Here is a 25,758-nt window from a genome sequence, read left to right as displayed (position 1 = left end):
CTCTCAAGACGCTTGGAAGCCTCCTTTCAAAAGGCTTGAACGCATCCTTTCAAGAGGCTCGGAAGCCTCTTTTAAGAGGGTTGGAAGGCTTCTTTCATAAATCTCAGAAGGCCCTTATCAAGACGTTCGGACGGTTCTTTTCAAAAGGCTCGGAAAGCTTCTTTCAAAGGGCTCGTAGCAATTTTAAAAGGGTTCGTAATTATTCCTTCAAGAGCCTTGAAGCCTACTTCCGAGAGGGATTCAATTAATGCAAAATTTCGAAGGGTACCTTTCAAGAAAACGGTTGAGAACCGCTGCTATAGTTGAAGAAACGGCCTTAATCCTCAGCTGTTCATCCTGGTCTGATTGGCTGCCACCCAATCACGCGTTGGCGCATCTTTCCCAGCACTATGAAGCCGGTTCCCAGCCTTGGTGGTGCCACAGCTTGGTAGAAGGTAGCCGCCCGATGCCCGCTTTTCCACACTTTCTGTCCTGTCCAGCAAATCTCTTGCAGCGCCACGACGTCGAAGTTGGGGATGTAATTCATCTTAGATCATCCTGTCGCAACCTGCGAATCCTAGCGACTTGCAGTTCCATGTTCCAAGCTTCCAATCGTGATCCTTTATTCGTCGCTCAGGTTCTGCCGATTATATCGAGTCGGATTTCTCTTATATTGTTCGTAATTATTGGTTTTCCAGGCGGCTTATTCCTGCGCAACCTTCTGTTCTGCCGGAGGGCCGTCGTGTCAGGGCTGTTTAGCGTCCCACCTAACACCAGGATTCTGGCTTGTGCGCTTGAGCGGCACACGGTCGCTTTGGGAGCCTACTTGCATACATGCAGCTTTTATAGAGGTTAACAGGGCCCACTGTCAAACCCCCACATCCTAGGCAGGCGCCACAACTCGCAGATGGTCTGGGAGGGATCGTCAGCTTGGACAAAGTCCCTGCTGCCCCATTCACATGTTAGCATATGCATAATCAAGTTTCAGACATAGTAATCATTTATAACATCCTAATCAGACTCCAGGCTTTATCACCTGTTAAATAGTGTTTTGATGTCAAAGTTGAGCTGACATCGATACGAGGTTCAAAGTAAGTTTTCCAGATGGCGTTGGTTCACACGTAAATCACAAATTGGTAAATGATAATCTTGAGCAATAACTTAAAATGTGTTAACTATTTAGAAACCCGGAGCACCAGAATCCTTAAGAACTCGATTTTTATAAACTGATTCTCCAGACATGCCCTAGAATTCTACCCAACAATGCTTGAATAACTCTCAAACTTAAGTTTGAGATGTCGAAGCTTTGGGTTTATCACTGATAAGAAATGGCCATATTACCGGTGGGCTAGGTCTGCGGAACATTCCCGACGCGTCCACCATGTCCAAAAACTATTTGGATAGTCTCTATTGAAGTTATTTTGTAAAATCATAAAATTTGATATGTCGCAAGCGAGGCTTTATAAATGATCAAATTGGCCATTTTCCTGAATGGACACCGAGGGACACACAAAATTTTGGCACGCTGACTTGAAGAAGAGCAACAAGTGTTTCCACGGAGGTCAAAAAAACTCACCCCAGTACCCCTCGGAATAGTTCCGGAACCAAGTGGCCAATCTAAAATATATCCTTTTTCCATAAACTAGAGATCTACGTGATTGTTTTGATGGGTTGATTGTCACAATCGGTTGAGAAATGCAGAAATTATCATTTTTTCAGTGATTATATGAAAGCGTGGATCGTACGTTCAGGCTTAGAGGTTTTACCGAAAAATATCCAACAAGCAATGCAAATGGTAATTGAGCTATGACAGTACAAAGAACTAGAAAAGCATTGGAATAAGCAACTGGGAATCACTATGGAGCAGAACGATGCAGCAGAAGATCAGAAAGATGAAGAGGCTCTATATCGATCAACCGACAGTGGACAGAGTTGATAACCAGCATGATTGTGTGCGACAACCAACATGCTTTAGCTCAGTTCTGGCGTTCCAAAAGCGAATTTCAATGTGATCTGGACAATAACACCATTGGAGAGCAAAACAGACAAAGTGTCGTTCCTCAAATTGTAATAATAACTGAGATTCGTGGATGTCAAACACACTGTCAAAACAAAGACTTCTAAACACAATTCAGCGTCCCGGAAATCCAGAGTCTAATATGGTACATGATCATAGATAAGGGTCGTACACTTATTACGTAAGCAATTTTCTGGGTTTTCGACACCTCCTCCTTGTAAGATTTTTTCATACAAATGATTTTTATTTATATGAGCGTAAGATATTGACCGACCCCCTCCCCATAAGTGCTTACGTAATATGTTACGGCCCTAACTAAAATATTATTCTAATGTGTTCGGATCCCAAAACATTGCTTACTTTTCATATACTCATAGAAAACATTATCATTTTGAATTTATTCAATCAATTAAAATTGTCTCGAGAAAGCGTAAATATAAACCCGCGATTTTCGTGACAACATTTCAAGGAAACGCGATTTTCAAATGGAAATTGAAATTCGCAAAACGCTAAAATCGCGAAATCCGCGACTGTTGTAACAGCCCTGTAATTAGGATGAATTTCCTCTGAAGATTTAGATGAATTTCTTCTGTAAATTAAAATGCATTGCGCTTGGAAATTGGAATGGAGCAATTTCTCATTTCGAAGATGTCATTCCTGAAAACAGAATTTACCAGAAAATGACATTTACTGAAAATCACATTTCGAAAATGGCATTTCCGAAAAGACATTGTTACTCGAAAATAGTATTTCCTGAAAATAACGTTTTCTGAAATTGACATTATGCCAGTATACCAAAATTACGCCTCGACAATGACGTTTTTCCGAAAATGGCACCACCCCGAATAAAATTCCTCAAAATAACATTTTCGGTAAATGGTGATTGCACGAATACATTTTTCGAAAATAACGTTTACTCTCTTGAATAAATTTCCAGCAAATTTGGATGAAATTGTCTCGAAGTCGGATGAATTTCTACGGAAATTGAGAAGAATTTCTCTGGAAATTGAAGAATTTCTATGGAAATTTAGATGAAATTTTCTGAAATTCGAAGAGTTTCCAGAAATTTTAAAATTTCCCAACCAAATTGAATGATTCGGTATAAATTGCTTCGAAATTTGGATGATTTTTTTAATTTGATGACTTATGTCTGACAAACTCGAATGAATTTTCTGGATTTTCGGATGACTTTCCTCCTTCTAGAAAATCGGCTGAATTTCTCCTGAAATTTGGATGAATTTCTCTGAAACATTGAATGGTAATTTTATGATTTTTCAGGAAATTTGAACGAATTTACGTTAGAAAGTCCGATAAATTTCTCTGGCAAATCAAATGAATTACTTCCGGATAATCGGATGAATTTCCTCCGAAAATCGAATTGATTTACTCGTTCATTCGAATTCGAGGAGTCCACTTGTTCATTCGAATTCGAGGAGCTTTACCCGTTAATTAGGATGAATTTTTCTGTAAATTAAGTTACGCTGAAAATTGGAATGAACTTCTTCAGGAAATCGGGATACTTTTGAAATTGGGATGAGTTTCCTATGGAAATGCGGATGAATTCTTATGTAAATTGCAATTTTCTATGGAAATTGGAGAATTTTTGTGGAAAATCGATAAGTTTCGAAAATTTGGAATAATTCCATGACCGAATTTGAATACATTTCTCCGTGGAAATTCAAACAAGTTCTCGAGGAATTTCAAGTGAATATAAGGATATAAGGATATAAGCATATAAGGATAAATTTGTTGTAAAATTCCTTTACAATTCCGTTTTCAGTTCAAAATTTGAAAATCCGTGTAAAAAAGTTGAATTTCTTGCCAAATCATGCAGAATAGAGCAACTTTGCAAAAATTCGAATGAATTTTATTTATCCACTTTTTACGCCAACCATAAATTAACAAGGTGAATCGAATTTGACATATCTGTGAACTTAATTTTAGTAATGTTTTGGTAGCCATGAAGTAAAGTTTTGAGTAATGTTTTGATCTTCCGTTACCAACGAGATTAATTGAGTTGTTTTATTTCAACCAAACATGAATTTTCTTATATGAATAACAATTTTCTATTTTAGGAATTTCATGTGTTCAATATATAAATTAGAGGGCAAAATGTCTTAGTCATCACGGATTAGCGTTGTTTTAATGGCTATGATACATTCATTGATTTCGACTATCGTATCAAAAATTAAGCTCGTCATTTGAACAGGAGCGATGTCACGCCTGCAGTTCTGGATCGTGGAATCGTCTTTGTTTCTATGAACATTAAAAGACGCTGTCTTTTCATTTTTAAAACCGAGGACACGTGTTATACCTTTTCGGGAAACCCCAGCAGTCGGTGTTAAAGCTTGGACTGCTGACACCCTATATACAGTGTTGATCTTACATGGAATTCTACACATCCGTGTCTGCTACTGCATAGAGGTGGCATAGAATATGTATAATTTCTTAATAAATATCCCCATACTCATAATAAGATTTTTTTAAAACTAACTAAAACGATGCGGTGGTCTGAGAGTGAGATGTTTCGTTAATACCTCGTAAATTTACTCTCGATCAAATTCTAAACTAAACTAAATTCGACTAAATATAATCATCTGATTCGTCTTCGTGTCTCGTCTACCATGGTAGAATAAGTCCATGCGAGAAGGACTCCATGGGAAGGTTCACTCTTCATATTCTGAAAGCATATTATCTCATCCATAAATTAAATCAGGTAACCTGTGAATTCAATTCGATCTTTCAGCATGCTTTAAGGAAAGCACAGTATCTAGATGAGAAAAATAATGTCTCATTCATTAATATGTGCGAGAAATGAATCAGTATCGAGTGGCTATCCAAGGCCACAAAACCATAGATTTTGTTCTCACATCAATATTTCCACGAGGTTTCTGAATTGAAGCTCAATTGCAATGAATCCTAATGCGTATCTCAAATGCCCGCAAGATATTTTATATACCTAAAAGAAGTAAAATTAATAAAATATAGCTTCAAAAGCATGCTCAAGTAACAACGCATGGAGTAAAATAATGACAGTTTATTGTTTTTAAACGAAATTTCAACGAGTCACAGATTACTAAGATCCATTCATTAAAATTATAGGAGCACAGGAAGTGTCAAGAGGGTGATTCAAAATTATAGCGACCAGCGTAAAAGCTGGATACACGCCCGTGTGAAACAGAATCGGGTGTAATAGATATGTTGTCTTGATAATTTCTTTAAAATTAGGCCAAGAATTCAGCGTAATATCGAAGATCTTACACATCTGTTTGTCGAGCTAAATTAGGCATTTCGGATAAAATGTTTTCCTTTGGTTTACTGTAGGGTATCTGTTCCCATATTAATAACAGCCGTATATTAATCGCAACCATCGATAAACCAAATAAAAAATCAATTTAATTACAATTTCTCACATCGTATGTACACAATAATGGATGGAATACATTCTTGAATGTTTCTGAATATTATTCAAGATTTTTAAAGTAATGTTTTAATGCACAAGCATCAAATTATTAAAAGATAAAATCATTATGCACTTTTATTTTCATTTTCCTACCTCTGAACTGTTGGTTTGATGCTCTGCTTGATTGCTACTAGCAGATTCATCCGTTTTCACACCGATGTTTTCCACTCAATTTCAAGCTAATAAAGGTGTATTTTTCGAAATTCACTTCACAACAATAAAACACATCACATTTTCACTAAACATAGAATTATATTTGAAAAACCAACGCGATTTCCTATAGTTTGATATAGGTTTATTTCGAACAACGTCTAAATGATCCTTGCCCGTATTTCAAATCGTTTACATGCCTTGCAGTACTCTCAAGGGTTGCGACCTAGATTTTATTTCATAAATGCATGAATAAACTTTTGTGTGAATTTCAACTCTTATGTTTGTAAAATAAGGTATATCGAAAAGATTATCTACGAAAATATAAATTTAACTGATAAGTTGAAAACTACAACAAAAACTGCAATTTCGTAATTATATTTCAACTCAAATACAAAACATTGTAGAATTCGGCATCACTGCAATCATATCGTTACGTATACACACAAGTAATAGTGTGCGTATTTTATGTTGGAAAAATATTATTGATATAGGTACAGGATAGGATTAACTATTCTTGAATGTTATTGAAATAGGTATGGCGGCGATGATGTTTTCAGATAAATACTTTTAAAATGTTATAATAATTTCATTTTGAAGTTACCAAATTGTTTTCAATTAAAATTACGTAAGCCGAGCATAATTATTCTCATGTTTCTTGATTATTGTGAGAAATCAATGCATTTTATATGCGCATTGCCTTATTGTTATTGATATAGGAACAGATACCCTACAACGAAGTTCTACTGATAAGGACTAATTTCATGCCAAATTACCACTAATAAATCAAGTTATATAATAGATTTTATTTGACATTCTTTCGGCGACGATAACAGCCGCGATGAATCCGCACAAAGTCGCCGCCTACGTCACATGGCGAAAAATGAAACTCAAGGAACACTTGATCCCTTTCGAAGAAGCCGTTAAGGAGTCTTGTTGGAGCGCTTGCTTCGCGAGGCTGCCGCAGGAAGACGCCAATGTGAATGATGCTCCATATTCTTCTAATTGGGTCGAGAAAGTCTGTGAAAAGAAAAGATTAGGCTGGCCGCCCCGTTCGCCAACCAACCTCCACATGCCCCATCTGGGACGACGACAAACGCGAAAGGTTTGTGTTTCAGTCGTTTCGTTACGCCAAGGAGAGTCAAAGACTTTTTTTTCTATCCTCGAAGCGTCAAGTGATGAACAAACGAACGTGTGGAAAGCGAGAAGGGTCATTAGCGGTATGGGAGCTTTCGGCCGGCCCCACTAGGAATGGAGGAACTTTGTGCCAATGCCGGTTATCCATTGTTGAAGAATTGAAGGAAAAGTTGGGGTTTATGGCTGTTTGAAAAGAATCTTCCCACAGAATAAAATGTGGAATAACAATAACAAAAGTTGTGTAGCAAGCTTCTAATTTAAAAGACAGGGCCCAAATAAATAGAACGATTTTAGGTGAATCCCGAATTTTAGATAATTGTAAGATAGCTCCGTCTGTCAGTTTTCTAACGATTCCGTCAAAGAAGGACGCAATTGCCGATTGAACATTTTTTGTATCCTTCTGAGCCATTTTTTTTCGATATCTAAGAGTCTTTCTATCAACAGATTCTCTAATTAAATAAGCCAACACAAATCAAATCCGAAAAGTTCCAATCAAAAACGAAAATGTGCGAATCTTCTTAGGTTATACGCGACAACGACAACTTCCGCTTCCACCAATATTATTCTTTCATTTTGCTTAGCCTCGACGCTCCCGCAGCGGAAAACTCAACTGACGAAGGAAATCTGATTTACCGCTCATTCGTTCCTAAAGCGCACTGTTTGCTTTCGAAACCGGAAAAATGCTTTCAAACGAAACACGGTTACGATTTTCCACTGGCTTACATAACCTTTAAACGAAATCCAGAACCCTAGCCAAAACCATAAACGATTATCGCAGAATTCCTGTGTTCCTCCCTCCCAGAAACACAAAAAAAAAACTGCATTGCCGTACCGTTTTCCGACCGCTTCGGCTCGTGCTCCAGTTTACCGGGGTTTCCGCTTCTCACGTTTCTTTGCATGCATTTTGACATCTGTGCCAAGCGACGACGTTGCAATGTGACAGCCCCAACCAATAATGGCGGTGGGTGGACGGAAGAGGCGCTCGGTTACATAAAAACATACCGACCCTCAGGTCGCCTTCCACCCACCTCTCCCGGACTTGCTTGTCTGTCGGTTCATCCGTCACGGATCGGAGCGCTGCAGCTGATTTCTTTCGCCAGTGGCACTCACCCGGGAACTCACGTTTCTCGAACCCTGGCTGGAGCTCAGCAGGCGCAATCAAGTAAAAGCACATGCGCCCTTTCGCAGTAAACTATTTTCGCTCACTCTCTCTCTCTGTATTTTGCGTGCCTTTGCAGTAATTGACTAGCTCTCGCACCAGCCAGTCGGTAGGTACATGATAGATAGCCAAACACCCACCCCCAAGACACCCGGTTGATCTCTCAGTGCCGACAGCTCTCAGCGGAGACACCCAACGAGCATGTGCCCTTCGAACTCGTGGCCTACTTTTATCTTGTTGTCATTCCGTTCCGTTGTTCGTTCGTTCGTTCGTTCGTCCGTCCGTCCATCCGCTTTCGCTCTCGTCACTCAACTTACTCCCGGAATTTGACACGTGATTACAGCATACTTCGCCAGAGCGGCGCTCCTCTGCTGCGCCACCACACCACGGCATATGTATTGTATAGTCTTCGGAGTTGGAAAAACTAAACACATTCGACGACTACCATACGGGAATATGGGCAGCAAGATGGGCAAGGACGGACGACCGACAACGTCAAGTAGTGACGGAATTCAATCAGGGCAAAAGGATTGCGTGGTTGAAAATATAAGCCGCTTTGCATTGTTACACCACAACTCCAGAGCGCAATCGTTGCTGCCATATGGAGCAGAACAAATGGGTGACACACGGGCACTGCTGGCGGGAACAGATTTGACCTGATTTTGCGCTGATTTTACAATTTCAATTAATTTGCACTCAGCGCTTATTGCCAGGGGAATTGATGAGGCCCAGTTGAGCAGTTTGTTTGATTTGAACTCTATTTTTTTCATGTAACAGGAATAACTAGTCACCCTATTTCTGATATAATGTTTGTTCTTAAAGTTCAAAATGCGAAGTCTTGTCTAGTCAGTGAATCTCTGAATCGGCATTGAGAATCATCAACTTTATTTCATTATTCAATTCTCTACACTGAAATAAAACTACGGAACTGAACCATAACGATTTTCACTACACCAACCCAGCGACTGTCAAGTAGAATGGGAGAAGGTTTTACCTGCGCAAGATAATCAAATTAGGATCCCACTCCAGAGGGTCTAGTGGAGCCAATTGTTGTTCCTTTGGAAAAAGTGTCTTCGTTGGTTGGCTAGCGCCATAATAATAGCACACAGTCAGCCCGCCGCCGCCTGGAAGGGTATCATTCATTCTGCTGCCTCAGCGCTCCTAACAAAAGATAATGGCGAATAGAGGACATGTTTTGTGGATCGCACCATAGATGATTGATGTTTTCTTGCCTTATGATGATGCCGCCCGGTTGGTTAGGGAGAAGGGGGACATCACCACTATTAAGGGTGGAACAAATAGGTCGTTTGAGTACTTTCTTCTTTTCTTTTCTTCGCGCTTAGATGCTCCATTTTACCCAATTAGGGAGAGGATTTGTGACTTCTTATGTGGATTAGGTTGTAATACTGCGGCAACTTACAGACGGAAGAGGGCTGCTTTGTTGAACAAAAGCAGTAGGTATGTCAAAATCCCAATTTAATTCATGCCGAGACACTAACCTTTTTTGTTCGGTTCACCATTTTCTTCATAACTTTTAAACGGAATGGCCGATTGTTATCGAATTCAATAGCGATCTACAGTGCTTTACCTCTTTTTTATTGCAACTTATTGCGTGCAAATTGTTTAAGGATGACTAATATATGGAAAGTTTGTTACGATTTTTTGTATCAATTATTTACAAACACACACATGAACGGACAGACATTGGTTGTACGAGAAAGGCAAAAATGAAAAGCAGAACAAAATATTTCCAAACAACCTAATTCAGGTTTACAAATCTACGAATATGATAACGTGTTAAGTTCTCGAATCAAATGAGAATTGTCGAATGTTTTTATTTAAATTGAATAATCGGTTCAAATGGGGATGGTTGAAAACGACCATTTATACATCATTCTGTTTCGCGATCTTCCTATATCAATTGAACGCACCTTTTAAAAAAATAATAATTTTTTAACACATTTCAACATATCGCTTAGAAATTCCACCTGATGCACAGTAATATCACCCTTGTATCATATATGTTTGATATATTGTCCATACAACAAATCGAACAAATATGCAACTGATCTAACGATAAACATTTTATTTTCTTTCTCTTTTTAGGTACGTATGTCAATGATTTCATCAAAATGGTTATGTCCTATATAAAAATGTAAGTAAGTGAATATTTATTTTCATAATGAGTAGACACAAAAAGGCTGGATGAAGAACAAAAGAACTTGTGATTTGTTTAGACAAAACATAGAAGAAACAATCTTTCTTGAATGAAAAACTATACATATCAAAGAGAACTGTCTCGTTCAATGGATTTAATATTATGTTATATTCCCACATTTTAGTTGATAACATGATAACATATAACTATCATTATTAAAGATTGTCATTGACCCAAGATCAGTATTACTCTTCTTATGAAATGCAATGCCGTATAGGGATTTGATCTCCAAATTGCTAAGGGTTCTATTAGCCAGTTTGCTGAAGCACTTCTGTCTTTGATTAAGAAGTGCCGGACATCGGCATATTTAACGTTCAGACTCTTCCTTCTGCAACAAGCATCATATAGAAATTTTCAAGTATGATAATGGGTCGCACTACACGCAAAAAAAGCGTTCCCGAATTCGTGAACTAGCAAAAAATACACCGTGATTTAATTCATGGATTAGGGAACACCAGTCACGTTTTCCAGAACGTTCCAGAAAACGTGACTTTGTTCCCGAATCCGTGGCTGTTGTTCACAAAAAAATACACCGTAAACTTGTTAGTTCACGAATTCATGAACGCTTTTTTTGCGTGTATTGCCTGTTATTAGACCTGTGTACATTTATTTATTTATTTATTCAGACCGAAGTGGCCTGTGCGGTATATAAGAGTCTTCTCCATTCGGCTCGGTCCATGGCTATACGTCGCCAACCACGCAGTCTACGGAGGGTCCGCAAGTCATCTTCCACCTGATCGATCCACCTTGCCCGCTGCGCACCTCGCCTTCTTGTGCCCGTCGGATCGTTGTCGAGAACCATTTTCACCGGGTTATTGTCCGAAATTCTGGCTACGTGCCCGGCCCACCGCAGTCGTCCGATTTTCGCGGTGTGAACGATGGATGGTTCTCCCAACAGCTGATGCAACTCGTGGTTCATTCGCCTCCTCCACGTACCGTCCGCCATCTGCACCCCACCATAGATGGTACGCAGCACTTTCCTTTCGAAAACTCCGAGTGCGCGTTGGTCCTCCACGAGCATCATCCAGGTCTCGTGTCCGTAGAGGACTACCGGTCTAATGAGCGTTTTGTAGATTGTCATTTTGGTACGGCGGCGAACTCTATTCGATCGGAGCGTCTTGCGGAGCCCAAAGTACGTACGATTTCCAGTCACTATGCGTCTCCAAATTTCTCTGATGATATCATTTTCAGCAGTCACCAGAGAGCCCAAGTGCACAAATTCTTCTACGTCCTCGATTTCGTCACCACCGATGCAAACTCGCGGTGGGTGGCTCACATTGTCTTCTCTTGAACCTCTTCCTATCATGTACTTCGTCTTCGACGTGCTGATGACTAGTCCGATCCGCTTGGCTTCCCTCTTCAGTCTGATGTAGGCTTCCTCCATCTTCTCAAAGTTACGTGCCATAATATCAATGTCGTCGGCGAAGCCAAATAGCTGGACGGACTTATTGAAAATTGTACCACTCGTGTTAATCCCTGCCCTTCGTATTACTCGCTCCAAAGCGATGTTGAATAGCAGACACGAAAGACAATCACCTTGCCGTAACCTCTACGGGTTTCGAAGGGACTCGAGAATGCCCTGAAACTCGAACTACGCACATCACCCGATCCATCGTCGCCTCGACCAACCGTATCAGTTTATCCGGAAATCCGTTTTCGTGCATTAGCTGCCATAGCTGGTCCCGATCGATTGTATCATATGCGGCTTTGAAGTCGATGAATAGATGATGTGTGGGCACGTTGTATTCGCGGCATTTCTGCAGTATTTGGCGAATGGCGAACACCTGATCCGTGGTGGAGCGTTCGCCCATAAAACCCGCCTGGTACTGGCCCACGAACTCCCTTGCAATTAGTCGACGGCATAAAATTTGGGAGAGTACCTTGTAGGCGGCGTTTACCAATGTGATTGCGCGGTAGTTGTTACAATCCAGCTTATCGCCCTTTTTGTAGATGAGACACACGACACCTTCCATCCACTCCTGCGGCAAAACTTCCTCCTCCCAAATCTTGGTAATGACCCAGTGCAGCGCTCTAGCCAGTGCCTCACCACCGTGTTTAAATAGCTCTCCTGGAAGTTGGTCAACCCCAGGGGCTTTGTTGTTCTTCAGCCGGAGAATCTCCTCCTGTATTTCCTGGAGATCCGGGGCCGGTAGAATTATGTCCTGCGCGCGTTCCCCTAGGTCCATCACCATACCGCCATCTTCGTCTGCCACATCGCCATTCAGGTGCTCTTCGTAGTGCTGCTGCCACCTTTGGATCACCTCACGCTCGTTCGTAAGAAGGTTTCCGTTTATGTCCTTGCACATATCAGGCTGTGGCACGTGGCCCTTACGTGAACGGTTCAACTTCTCATAGAACTTTCGTGTGTTATTAGTGCGGTACAGTTGCTCCGTCTCTTCACGGTCTCGATCTTCCTGCTGACGCTTTTTCCTCCGGAAAATCGAGTTTTGTCTGTTCCGCGCCTGTTTATATCGTGCCTCGTTCGCCCTCGTGCGGTGTTGCAGCAATCTCGCCCATGCTGCATTCTTCTCTTCTACTAACTGCTCACATTCGCCGTCATACCAGTCGTTTCTCTGATCCGGGGGCACCGTGCCAAGTGCAGCGGTTGCGGTGCTACCAATAGCGGATCGAATATCTCTCCAGCCATCTTCAAGAGACGCTGCGCCTAGCTGCTCGTCCGTTGGGAGTGCCACTGGCAGCTGCTGCGCGTATTCTTGGGCTAGTCTACCGTCTTGTAGCCGCCCAATATTAAGCTGCGGCGTCCGACTTCGACGCGTGTTGTACACCGTCGAGAGTTTTGAGCGCAGGCATACTGCAACGAGGTAGTGGTCGGATTCAATATTCGCACTGCGGTAAGTGCGGACGTTCGTGATGTCGGAGAAGAATTTACCGTCGATTAGAACGTGGTCGATTTGGTTTTCCGTTTCTTGGTTAGGTGATCTCCATGTGGCCTTGTGGATATTTTTGCGGGGAAAGAAGGTGCTTCGGACTACCATTTCGCGGGAGGCTGCGAAGTTTATGTATCGTTGGCCGTTGTCATTCGATACGGTGTGCAGACTATCCGGTCCGATGACCGGTCTATACATTTCCTCCCTTCCTACCTGCGCGTTCATGTCACCGATGACGATTTTGACGTCCCGCAGTGGGCATCCATCGTATGTCTGCTCCAGCTGTGCGTAGAACGCTTCTCTCTCGTCGTCGGGTCTCCCTTCGTGTGGGCAGTGCACGTTGATGATGCTATAGTTCAGCGGTTCTCAACCTGGGGTACATGTACCCCTGGGGGTACCTTCGCTGCCCCTAGGGGGTACCTCGAACAAAAATGCGTAATGGCGGACGTATTACAATTTCCATCGAAACTTATTGATAAAGTTTCGATAATTGTGTATTTTTTATTTCAAAATTTTGTCTTGTATATAATATGGATGGCGATCAGTAAATCAAAGCCAATTAAATCCTGCCCTCCACAACCACAACAATGCATGCGGAACAAAAGATCAAACAGACAAAACGTAGACAGCGCAAATTTTAAAAATCTTCAATACAATCTACCTGATCTAAGCGAAATGTTGACTAATATGTTGAGCATATGCTTTTGAACTTAAATTTCGAATCTGAAGGTTCGGAAGCTTCCGTTTAAGAGGCATGAAGGTTTTTTTTTCAGGAAACCTCGGTTGTTTTTTCTTCTATGGCTCTACATTCCAACTGGAACTTGGCCTGCTTTTCAACTTTGTACTCCATTAGCATTTCCTCAGTTATTAATTGAAAGCTATCTATGTTCGCCATTGCATAAGTATGTATCTTGTGTGACAAGTACAATGGATACACTATGCCCAGAGAGTCATGAATGTTTCCCATCAAAAAAACATCCTAGACCGGACGGAGAACTGCATCTCCGGATTGGCAATCTTACGCCTTTGCACGCAAGGCTAGTTGGAGACCTCGTTGCATCCTTCTACGCTTATTGGAAGGCTTCTCCCAAGTAACTCGAAGGCCTTCTTTCAAGATGTCCAGAAGCCTTCTTTCAACAGTTTCGGAACCATCTTTCAAGAGGCTTGGAAGACTCCTTTCAAGAGGCTTGGAAGCCTTCTATCAAGAGGCTTGGAAGCCTCCATTCAAGAGGCTTGGAAGCCTCCATTCAAGAGGCTTGGAAGCCTCCTTTTATGAGCTTGGAAGCCTCTTTTCAAGAGGCTTGGAAGCCTCCTTTCAAGAGGCTTGGAAGCCTCCTTTCAAGAGGCTTGGAAGCCTCCTCTCAAGAGGCTTGGAAGCCTCCTCTCAAGAAGTTTGGAAGCCTCCTCTCAAGAGGCTTGGAAGCCTCCTCTTAAGAGACTTGGAAGCATTCTCTCAAGATGCTTGGAAACCTCCTCCCAAAAGGCTTGGAATCCTCCTTTCAAGAGGCTCGGGAGCCTCCTTTCAAAAGGCTTGGAAGCCTCCTTTCAAGAGGTTTGGAAAAATTATTTTAAAAGGCCTGCAAGCCTTATTCCAAGAGGCTTGGAAGTCTCCTTTCAAGAGGCTTGGCTTGGAAGCCTCCTTTCAAGAGGCTTGGAAGCCTCCTTTCAAGAGGCTTGGAAGCCTCCTTTCAAGAGGCTTGGAAGCCTCCTCTCAAGAGGCTTGGAAGCCTCCTTTCAAAAGGCTTGGACGCATCCTTTCAAGAGGCACGGAAGCCTTATTTTAAGAGGGTCGGAAGGCTTCTTTCATAAATCTCAGAAGGCCCTTCTCAAGACGTCCGGAAGGTTCTTTTCAAAAAGCTCGGAAAGCTTCTTTCAAAGGGCTCGTAAGCCAACTTTTAAAAGGGTTCGTAATTATTCCTTCAAGAGCCTTGGAAGCCTACTTCCGAGAGGGGGTACCTCAATTAATGCAAAATTTCGAAGGGGTACCTTTCAAGAAAACGGTTGAGAACCGCTGCTATAGTTGAAGAAACGGCCTTTAATCCTCAGCTTGCCCATCCTTGCGTTGATTGGCTGCCACCCAATCACGCGTTGGCGCATCTTTCCCAGCACTATGAAGCCGGTTCCCAGCTCGTTGGTGGTGCCACAGCTTTGGTAGAAGGTAGCCGCCCGATGCCCGCTTTTCCACACTTTCTGTCCTGTCCAGCAAATCTCTTGCAGCGCCACGACGTCGAAGTTGCGGGGATGTAATTCATCTTAGATCATCCTGTCGCAACCTGCGAATCCTAGCGACTTGCAGTTCCATGTTCCAAGCTTCCAATCGTGATCCTTTATTCGTCGCCTAGGTCTTTGCCGATTATATCGAGTCGGATTATCTCTTATATTGTTCGTAATTATTGGTTTTCCAGGCGGCTTATTGGGCCTGCGCAAACCTTCTGTCTCGCCGGAGGGCCGTCGTGTCAGGGCTGTTTAGCGTCCCACCTAACACCAGGACTTGGGCTTGTGCGCTTTGAGCGGCACACGGTCGCTTTGGCGGAGCCTACTTGCGGATACATGCAGCTTTTTATAGAGGTTTAACAGGGCCCACTGTCAAACCCCACCACATCCTAGGCAGGCGCCACAACTCGCAGATGGTCTGGGGAGGGATCGTCAAGCCCTTGGACAAAGTCCCTGCTGCCCCATTCACATGTTGTACATATGCATAATCAAGTTTCAGACATAGTAATCATTTATAATATCCTAATCAGACTCCAGGCTTTATCGCCTGTTAAATAGTTTTTTTTTGTCAAAGTTGAACTGGCATACGAGGTTCAAAGTAAGTTGTCCAGTTCAAAGTAAGTGTAAGTTGGCGTTAGTTCACACGTAAATCATAAATTGGTAAATGATAATCTTGAGCAATAACTTAAAATGTGTTAACTAGATACCCGGAGGACCAGAATCCTTAAGAACTCGATTTTTATAAACTGATTCTCCAGACATGCCCTAGAATTCTACCCAACAATGCTTGAATAACTCTCAAACTTAAGTTTGAGATGTCGCAAGCTAGGGTTTATCACTGATAAGAAATGGCCATATTAACCGGTGGGCTAGGTCTGCGGAACATTCCCGGACGCGTCCACCATGTCCAAAAACTATTTGGATAGTCTCTATTGAACTTATTTTGTAAAATCATAAAATTTGACATGTCGCAAGCGAGGCTTTATAAATGATCAAAATTGGCCATTTTCCCCGAATGGACCCCGGAGGGACACACAAAATTATGGCACGCTGACTTGAAGAAGTGCTAAACAAGTGTTCCCACGGAGGTCAAAAAACCTACCCCAGTACCCCCCGGAATAGTTCCGGAACCAAGTGGCCAATCTAAAATATATCCTTTTTCCATAAACTAGAGATCTACGTGATTGTTTTGATGGGTTGATTGTCACAATCGGTTGAGAAATGCAGAAATTATCATTTTTTAGTGATTATATGAAAGCGTGGATCGTACGTTCAGGCTTAGAGGTTTTTACCGAAAAAATATCCAACCAAGCAATGCAATGGTGGTAATTGAGCTATGACAGTACAAAGAACTAGAAAAGCATTGGAATAAGCAACTGGGAATCACTATGGAGCAGAACTGGATGCAGCAGAAGATCAGAAAGATGAAGAGGCTCTCTATCGCTCAACCGACAGTGGACAGAGTTGATAACCAGCATGATTATGTGCGACAACCAACATGCTTTAGCTCAGTTCTGGCGTTCCAAGGTGCGAATTTCAATGCGTTTGATCTGGACAATAACACCATTGGAGAGCAAAACAGACAAAGTGTCGTTCCTCAAATTGTAATAATAATCCGAGATTCGTGGATGTCAAAACACACTGTCAAAAACAAAGACTTCTAAACACAATTCAGCGTCCCGGAAATCCAGAGTTACAATATGGTCATATACGATCATACGATAAGGGGTCGTACACTTATTACGTAAGCAATTTTTCTGGGTTTTTCGACACCCCCTCCCTCCTTGTAAGATTTTTTTTCATACAAATGATTTTTTATTTATATGGAGCGTAAGATATTGACCGACCCCCCCTCCCCCCATAAGTGCTTACGTAATATGTGTACGGCCCCTAACTAAAATATTATTCTAATAATGTGTTCGGATCCCAAAACATTGCTTACTTTTCATATACTCATATAGAAGACATTATCATTTTGAATTTATTCAATCAATTAAAAATTGCAATTTTCGAGAAAGCGTAAATATAAACCCGCGATTTTCGCGACAACATTTCAAGGAAACGCGATTTTCGCAAATGGAAATTCGAAATTCGCGAAAAACGCTAAAATCGCAAAATGCGCGACTGTTGTAACAGCCCTGTAATTAGGATGAATTTCCTCTGAAGATTTAGATGAATTTCTTCTGGAAATTAAAATGCATTGCGCTTGGAAATTGGAATGGAGCAATTTCTCATTTCCGCGAAGATGTCATTCCTTGGAAAACAGAATTTACCAGAAAAATGACATTTACTCGAAAATCACATTTCCCCGAAAAATGGCATTTCCCGGAAAAGACATTGTTACTCCGAAAATAGTATTTCCTGGAAAATAACGTTTTCCCGAAATTGACATTATGTCAGTATACCAAAAATTACGCTTCCCGACAATGACGTTTTCTTTTTTCCGAAAATGGCACCACCCCGAATAAAAAAATTTTCCCTCAAAATAACATTTTCTGATAAATGGCGATTGCACGAATACATTTTTCGAAAATAACGTTTACCTGCAATTTGAATAAATTTCCCCAGCAAATTTGGATGAAATTCCTCTCGGAATTCGGATGAATTTCTTCGGGAAATTGAGAAGAATTTTCTCTGGAAATTCGAATGAATTTCCTATGGAAATTTAGATGAAATTTTCTCTGGAAATTCGGAAGAGTTTCCTCTAGAAATTTTAATAAATTTCCCAACCAAATTCGAATGATTCGGAATAAATTGCTCTCGAAATTTGGATGATTTTTTTTAATTTGGATGACTTATGTCTGACAAACTCGAATGAATTTTCTCTGGATTTTCGGATGAATTTCCTCTGCAAATTCTTTCTAGAAAATCGGCTGAATTTCTCCTGGAAATTTGGATGAATTTTCTCTGAAACATTGAATGGTAATTTTTATGATTTTTTCAGGAAATTTGAACGAATTTACGTTAGAAAGTCGGATAAATTTCCTCTGGCAAATCAAATGAATTACTTCCGGATAATCGGATGAATTTCCTCCGAAAATCGAATTAATTTACTCTGTTCATTCGAATTCGAGGAGCTCCACTCTGTTCATTCGAATTCGAGGAGCTTCACTCTGTTAATTAGGATGAATTTTTTCTGTAAATTAAGTTACGCTGGAAATTGGAATGAACTTCTTCAGGAAATCGGGATACTTTTGGAAATTGGGATGAGTTTCCTATGGAAATGCGGATGAATTCCTTATGTAAATTCGCATGAATTTTCTATGGAAATTCGGATGAATTTCTTGTGGAAAATCGATAAGTTTCCCGTGAAAATTTGGAATAATTCCATGACCGAATTTGAATACATTTCTCCGTGGAAATTCAAACAAGTTTCTCGAGGAATTTCAAGTGAATATAAGGATATAAGGATATAAGCATATAAGGATAAATTTGTTGTATAAATTCCTTTTACAATTCCGTTTTCAGTTCAAAATTTGAAAATCCGTGTAAAAAAAGTTGAATTTCTTGCCAAATCATGCAGAATAGAGCAACTTTGCAAAAAATTCGAATGGAATTTTATTTATCCAGCTTTTTACGCTAACCATAAATTAACAAGGGGTGAATCAAATTTGACATATGCTGTGAACTTAATTTTTAGTAATGTCTTGGTAGCCATGAAGTAAAGTTTTGAGTAATGTTTTGATCTTCCCGTTACCAACGAGATTAATTGAGTTGTTTATTTCTAACCAAACATGAATTTTCTTTAATATGAATAACAATTTTTCTATTTTAGGTATTTCATGTGTTCAATATATAAATTAGAGAGCAAAATGTCTTAGTCATCACGGATTAGCGTTGTTTTACCGGCTATAATACATTCATTGATTTCGACTATCGTATCAAAAATAAGGCTCGTCATTTGCAACAGGAGCGATGTCACGCCTGCAGTTCTGAATCGTAGAATCGTCCTTGTTTCTATGAACATTAAAAGATGCTGTCTTTTCATTTTTAAGAAACCGAGGACACCGTGTTATACCTTTTCGGTGTTAAAGCTTTCGGACTGCTGACACTCCTATATACAGTGTTGATCTTACATGGAATTCTACACATCCGTGTCTGACCCTACTGCATAGAGGTGGTACACAGAATATGTTATAATTTCTTAATAAATATCCCCCATACTCATAATAAGATTTCTTTTAAAACTAACTAAAAACGATGCGGTGGTCTGAGAGTGAGATGTGTTTCGGTTAATACCTCGTAAATTTACCTCGACTAAATTCTAAACTAAACTAAATTCGACTAAATATAATCATCTGATTCGTCTTTCGTGTCTCGTCTACCTACTGGTAGAATAAGTCCATGCGAGAAGGACTCCATGTGGGAAGGTTCACCTTTGCACATATTCTGAAAGCATATTCTATCTCATCCATAAATTAAATCAGGTAACTCGTGAATTCAATTCGATCTTTCAGCATGCTTTAAGGAAGGCACCCAGTATTCTAGATGAGAAAAATAATGTCTCATTCATTAATATGTGCGAGAAATGAATCAGTATCGAGTGGCTATCCAAGGCCGCAAAACCATAGATTTTGTTCTCACATCAATATTTCCACGAGGTTTCTGAATTGAAGCTCAATTGCAATGAATCCTAATGCGTATCTCAAATGCCTGCAAGCTTATATTTTTATAGCCACCTAAAAGAAGTAAAATGAATAAAATATAGCTTCAAAAGCATGCTCAAGTAACAACTGCATGGAGTAAAATAATGACAGTTTATTGTTTTTAAAAGAAATTTCAACGAGTCACAGATTACTAAGATCCATCTATTAAAATTATAGTGGACACAGCAAGTGTCAAGAGGGGTGATTCAAAATTTATGGCATGACCAGCGTAAAAAGCTGGATACACGGCCGTGTAAAACAGAATCGGGTGTAATAGGTATGTTGTCTTGATAATTTCTTTAAAATTAGGCCAAGAATTCAGCGTAATATCGAAGATCTTACACATCTGTTTGTCGAGCTAAATTAGGCATTTCGGATAAAATGTTTTCCTTTTGGTTTACTTGTAGGGTATCTGTTCCCATATTAATAACAGCCCGTATATTAATCGCAACCATCGATAAACCAAATAAAAAATCAATTTAATTACAATTTCTCACATCGTATGTACACAATAATGGATGGAACACATTCTTGAATGTTTCGAATATTATTCAAGATTTTCTTAAAGTAATGTTTTAATGCACAAGCATCAAATTATTAAAAGATAAAATCATTATGCACTTTTATTTTCATTTTCCTACCTCTGAACTGTTGGTTTGATGCTCTGCTTGATTGCTACTAGCAGATTCATCCGTTTTCACACCGATGTTTTCCACTCAATTTCAAGCTAATAAAGGTGTATTTTTTCGAAATTCACTTCACAACACATAAAACACATCACATTTTCACTAAACATAGAATTATATTTGAAAAACCAACGCGATTTCCTATAGTTTGATATAGGTTTATTTCGAACAACGTCTAAATTATCCTTGCCCGTATTTCAAACTGTTTACATGCCTTGCAGTACTCTCAAGGGTTGCCGACCTAGATTTTTATTTCATAAATGCATGAATAAACTTTTGCTGTGAATTTCAACTCTTATGTTTGTAAAATAAGGTATATCGAAAAGATTATCTACGACAAACATAAAATTTAACTGATAAGTTGAAAAACTACAACAAAAACTGCAATTTCGTAATTATATTTCAACTCAAATACAAAACATTGTAGAATTCGGCATCACTGCAATCATATCGTTACGTATACACACAAGTAATAGTGTGCGTATTTTATGTTGGAAACAATATTATTGATATAGGTACAGGCATAGGATTAACTATTCTTGAATGTTATTGAAATAGGTGCATGGCGGCGATGATGTTTTTCAGATAAATACTTTTAAAATGTTATAATAATTTCATTTTTGAAGTTACCAAATTGTTTTCAATTAAAAATTACGTAAGCCGAGCATAATTATTCTCATGTTTCTTGATTATTGGGTGAGAAATCAATGCATTTTATATGCGCATTGCCTTATTGTTATTGATATAGGAACAGATACCCTACAACGAAGTTCTACTGATAAGGACTAATTTCATGCCAAATTACCACTAATAAATCAAGTTATATAATACGATTTTACTTGACGAACCATAGTATTTATGAATATGAGTATATGGGCACTTTGCCATGTTATTTTGCCTCGGAATCTTCAACGGATTTTATCGCAGCAAATTGGATTCAACGAGGGGAGGGTTACCTTAATTATAACAGTTAAATAAATTGACGATTGGTTACTGCGTTCACTAGTTATGGTGAAAACGTTTTATTGAACCACAAAGGTTGACTTTTTGACTCTATAATAACGAGAGAGATAGAAAGGTGGTATCATCCATAGGTGAATAAATCCGGATTTTTCTCATTTTCTTTTCGTCAAAAGCATTAACTGCCACAGAGTGGGAGCGAAAAAAAGAAGCCATAAAAGTTTCCTTTTATCTTGGCAAAAAGGTTCCTTTCGAACGGAAAGTAATTCGCTGTAATACAAGTTCACCTACAGAAAAACTTTGCACATAAAATCGAATACTTTGTAAAAACTCAAAAGCGTAGGTAACTCCCAGTTAGAAAGAAGCCAACCAACGAAGTGGGTGCGCGGGCCGTTCCATTTTCTTCTATTCGTTCTGATGTCTTCGACAGCCATGACGCGTTTCCATGGAGCGAAACCATGGAGACGCTCGACTGTCAAACGCACTTCGCATCATGCAGAGATGGAAAACTAATCGCGCCCATTTCTCACGCCGCGATTTCCCATTCGAATGAGATGTGAAAATGCCGCCGATTGGCGCGGCGGCAATTTCATGCTCACTGGCTGGATGGCGTTCGGCGCTCGCTACATCAACGTTCCGCTTTGGACCACCCGGCAGTGAGTGCATTGGCGGTTGAACATTAGTTAATCGGATTTTGTTTTTACGTTTTCGAGCAATAGAAATTGGAAGTAGGAATTATTTATCCCATCATCACAAACAACTAGATGAAAGACCGCCATCCGCTGTGATAGATTTGCAACACCCCGGAGAAATTCATCATCTGTCAAGAAAAGAAAAATCTGCAAATTAATCCTATCGTCGCTGTTAGACCCTTGCTGGGCCTGAAATATTGCGTGAGCGATGGGATGTGATAGCAAACACCTTCTGAATATTTCATCCGCAGTTTTTTTTTCTAACGTTGGCTCCTGTTAACAAAAAACAGATAGCTAAGCAGTTGGCCGCTCGCTAGACAGATAATATGGTTGGCATCCGTCAATGGTGACCGAGCGTAAAAGCAAACGCCTTCTTTATACAAACCCTTGTCGGATCAGGCCCGACAAGCCTGAACCAAGCATCTGCCTAGTGCGGAGACGTGCTTATCACCGACCACCGCAGCACCGGTCAGCAGAAAATAAACACAAGGGATGCGAACGGGCGGTTAAGTGTTTCACATATTTCCTAACCCGTAAACGTTTTGACCGCCTCCTCCTCCACCCACCAGACCCATTGTGTCAACCGCAGACAGGCGGTAATCGTCAGAGTCAGCTTTAAAAATAGCCACCAGGGTTTTGGGATTGCAATGATACAAGATAGGCATTTGAAGCACCTGAAAAGACAGATGAATATGCGCTATGATAGTTCTCAGTAGATTTGATACAATAGAAAGTGACACTATCCGCGTGAGTGCATGGGAGCATCGTGTTTGCTTTGAATCCCAACAAAAACACGTGCAAAATTATGCAAACACAGAACGGTTCGATTGCCATCAACGAATCATAACATGCTTTATTAAGTGATTAACCAAGCGGAAAAGCACAAATTCATTCATTTAGTTTAGCCCAAGGAAGCGAGCTTCGTTCGCGGCTTGTTCGAGCAAAGTGGTGTGTTTTGTTTTTATTACTGTTATTATGCATCGCACCGACGACGACGACGCTTGGCTTCTTTACGCGGTGGGTTCTTGGATACTGTCAGATCGCGCCCATCCGCACCGTGGTCGACGCTGCTCATACGCACGCACACACGACCTCCATCGAAAGCAAAACAGAAAGCGAAAATGTTTCGCAAATGCACTTGCACTCGTTTATGCACACGGTTAACAATCAGTCGCAATGTGTCCCCCCTCGTCCCACGATGATCCGCGTTTGACAAACGAGGGACCCCGCGACCTGCACAGGTTCGGTTGGTTGGGCTGGCGGGCGATAATTGAATAAAGCCATCGCTCGCAATTATTCTTTTACATACCGCTGCTACTATATAGGCCTCACAGTCGCAGTCTAGATCTAGATCGTTCCGTTTTGTTCGCATTCTTGTGGCTCACACCGCGTGTGCTCGGAAAAATTGCACTTCGTTTCGTTTGCAGGACCCTTGCGGCTCGTTCCGCAGCCCCGTGGATACAGAGAACGAAACGGACGTTTATGAAAAATAATAAACATCTACGCCAGACCATACTGGGCCGTGAACTGAAATCTGCTAGGCAAAACATACGGCATTATTTTGAGTTGAAGTCTTTCAAAGAAGTTAACATGTTTTATCTTAGACGGCAAAACATTAGGTGAATAACAATCAGTTTAAAATGAAACGAGAAAAAGGGGATGTCTTAGGATAGTTTTGGGTTAAGAAGACATACTTTGTTTATGAGGGCTGTTCAAATTAAAAAAAAAAAATAATTTTCTGTATTAAATTGTACGGATCTAAACCGAATTACAGCGAAGCTCCGAACTTTTTCTTCCGACTATTTTCGGTTCCTGATCCATCGTGCAGCGTTAGCGGCGACACCGCTGACCGAGTGACGAAAGCGACGGAATGCATGTGCCATTAGCCATATATTTCGGCACGGTTGGCCGGAAATGAGCTTACCGCCGAGCATACCTTATGAACAGCAGCAACAACAACAACAACAAAAACAATAAATATGTAGGTAACAAACAGCAAATGTGTGTGCGAAAAGAAAAACACAGACCAAATAAGTGGGTTAGTTAGGCGATGTGGTAATCGTGTCGTGTGTCTGGCACTCGCTAGTTAGGATCGATGGCATATCGGTTCGCATCAGGCTGTGTCTGTGAGAATAACTAGTTGAAAAAATAATTCCGGCAGTTTTATGCAAATCTGGTTTTTGATGTGATTAGTCTTGACTATTGGAATTTAAATTGAATTTTATAACTTTAAATTCATCAACGTTGAAGAAACGAAATCGTTGCCAATTTGAAAACATCAAAGAGGAAGCACAGAATACACTGCAATAAACGCAAAATATAATATAAGAACAATATTATGTATTATTCGAGGATTGAGTTCGAATTCCCAGCGCAATAAGAACCTATAAAGGGTTTCGTTCGGAAGTACGAAAGGTTTCAGTTCAGAAGCATAAAAGAACTCCGCTTGGAAGAACAAAAGGTCTCCGAACGGAATCATTCCATTCCAAAAATTCCATTCGAAAGCGAAAACGGATTCCGTTTGGAAGCCCAGAAGATGTCCGTTCGTAAACCTAAAAGAAGTACGTTCCATTCTTCTGGGCTTCCGAACGGAATCCTTTTGGACTTGCGACCGGATCCCATTTGGATTTCCGAACTAAATTCCTTCCAGTTTTCAAGCAGAAACATTGATTCGTTTTGGACTCTCGAACGAAAACCTTTTGCCTTCTGAACGGAATCCCTTTGGGCTGACGAACGGGATCATTTTTCTAAAAGAAGAAACACAGAATACACTGTGATATAAGTAATATAAGAACAATATTATGTATTATTCGAGGATTGCTTTAAAATTCCCAGGACAAAAGGAAGCGCAAGGATTCAGTTCGGAAACTATAAAGGATTTCGTACGGAAGTACGAAAGGTTTCTGTTCAGAAGCACAAAAGAACTCCGCTCGGAAGATCAAAAGGTCTCCGAACGGAATCATTTTGGACTTCCGAACCGAACCGTTTTGTGGTTTCGAACGGCATTATATTGGGCTTCCAAACGGAATCATTTTGGACTTTCGAACGGAATCCTTTTGTTTGAGCTTCCGAGCGAAATCATTTTGGTCCTCCAAACTTGCGAAGCGGGGCCTTCTGGGCTTCTGAACGAATTACATTTGGGCTTTTCAACATATTTTTTCTTGGATTCCGAAGAAAGCCCTTTTTGGATTCCTGTTGGACTTTCGGACTGAATCCGTTTGGGCTTCCGAAAAGAATATTCTTGGGCTTGCAAATAGAAGTCGTGAAACACCGGAAAATCCCATTCGAAAACGAAAACGGATTCCGTTTGGGTGCCCAAAAGATGTCCGATCGTAAACCTAAAGTATACGTTGTAACCGTTCGCGAATTGTTTCGAGGTGATTTTAAAACACGGTGGCTTAAGCGCCACTCTCGAAGAGAGACCACCGGTCCTGTTCTCTGTTTGCCCGACTTTTACAGACCCTTTACCTCTGGGGACTCTCGAACGGTCGCTGGCTCCAAAATTACTTACGCTTAGAATACTCTACTTTTCCCCACCTACCTGAACTC

At 40.6% G+C, this 25,758-nt stretch overlaps 1 protein-coding gene across 6 annotated transcripts in view; it reads left to right on the top strand.

Annotated features, from left to right (window-relative positions):
• The window catches only part of LOC134225734 (RNA-binding protein Pasilla), a 247,550-nt gene that overhangs the window by 119,157 nt on the left and 102,635 nt on the right, over positions 1–25,758 (top strand). The gene's annotated exons all lie outside the window — the stretch shown is intronic.

Source organism: Armigeres subalbatus, chromosome 1, assembly GCF_024139115.2.
Source record: "Armigeres subalbatus isolate Guangzhou_Male chromosome 1, GZ_Asu_2, whole genome shotgun sequence".
Lineage (NCBI taxonomy): Eukaryota > Metazoa > Arthropoda > Insecta > Diptera > Culicidae > Armigeres > Armigeres subalbatus.
Note: the sequence above shows the minus strand (reverse complement) of the source record. Positions and strands in the feature narration are given on the sequence as shown.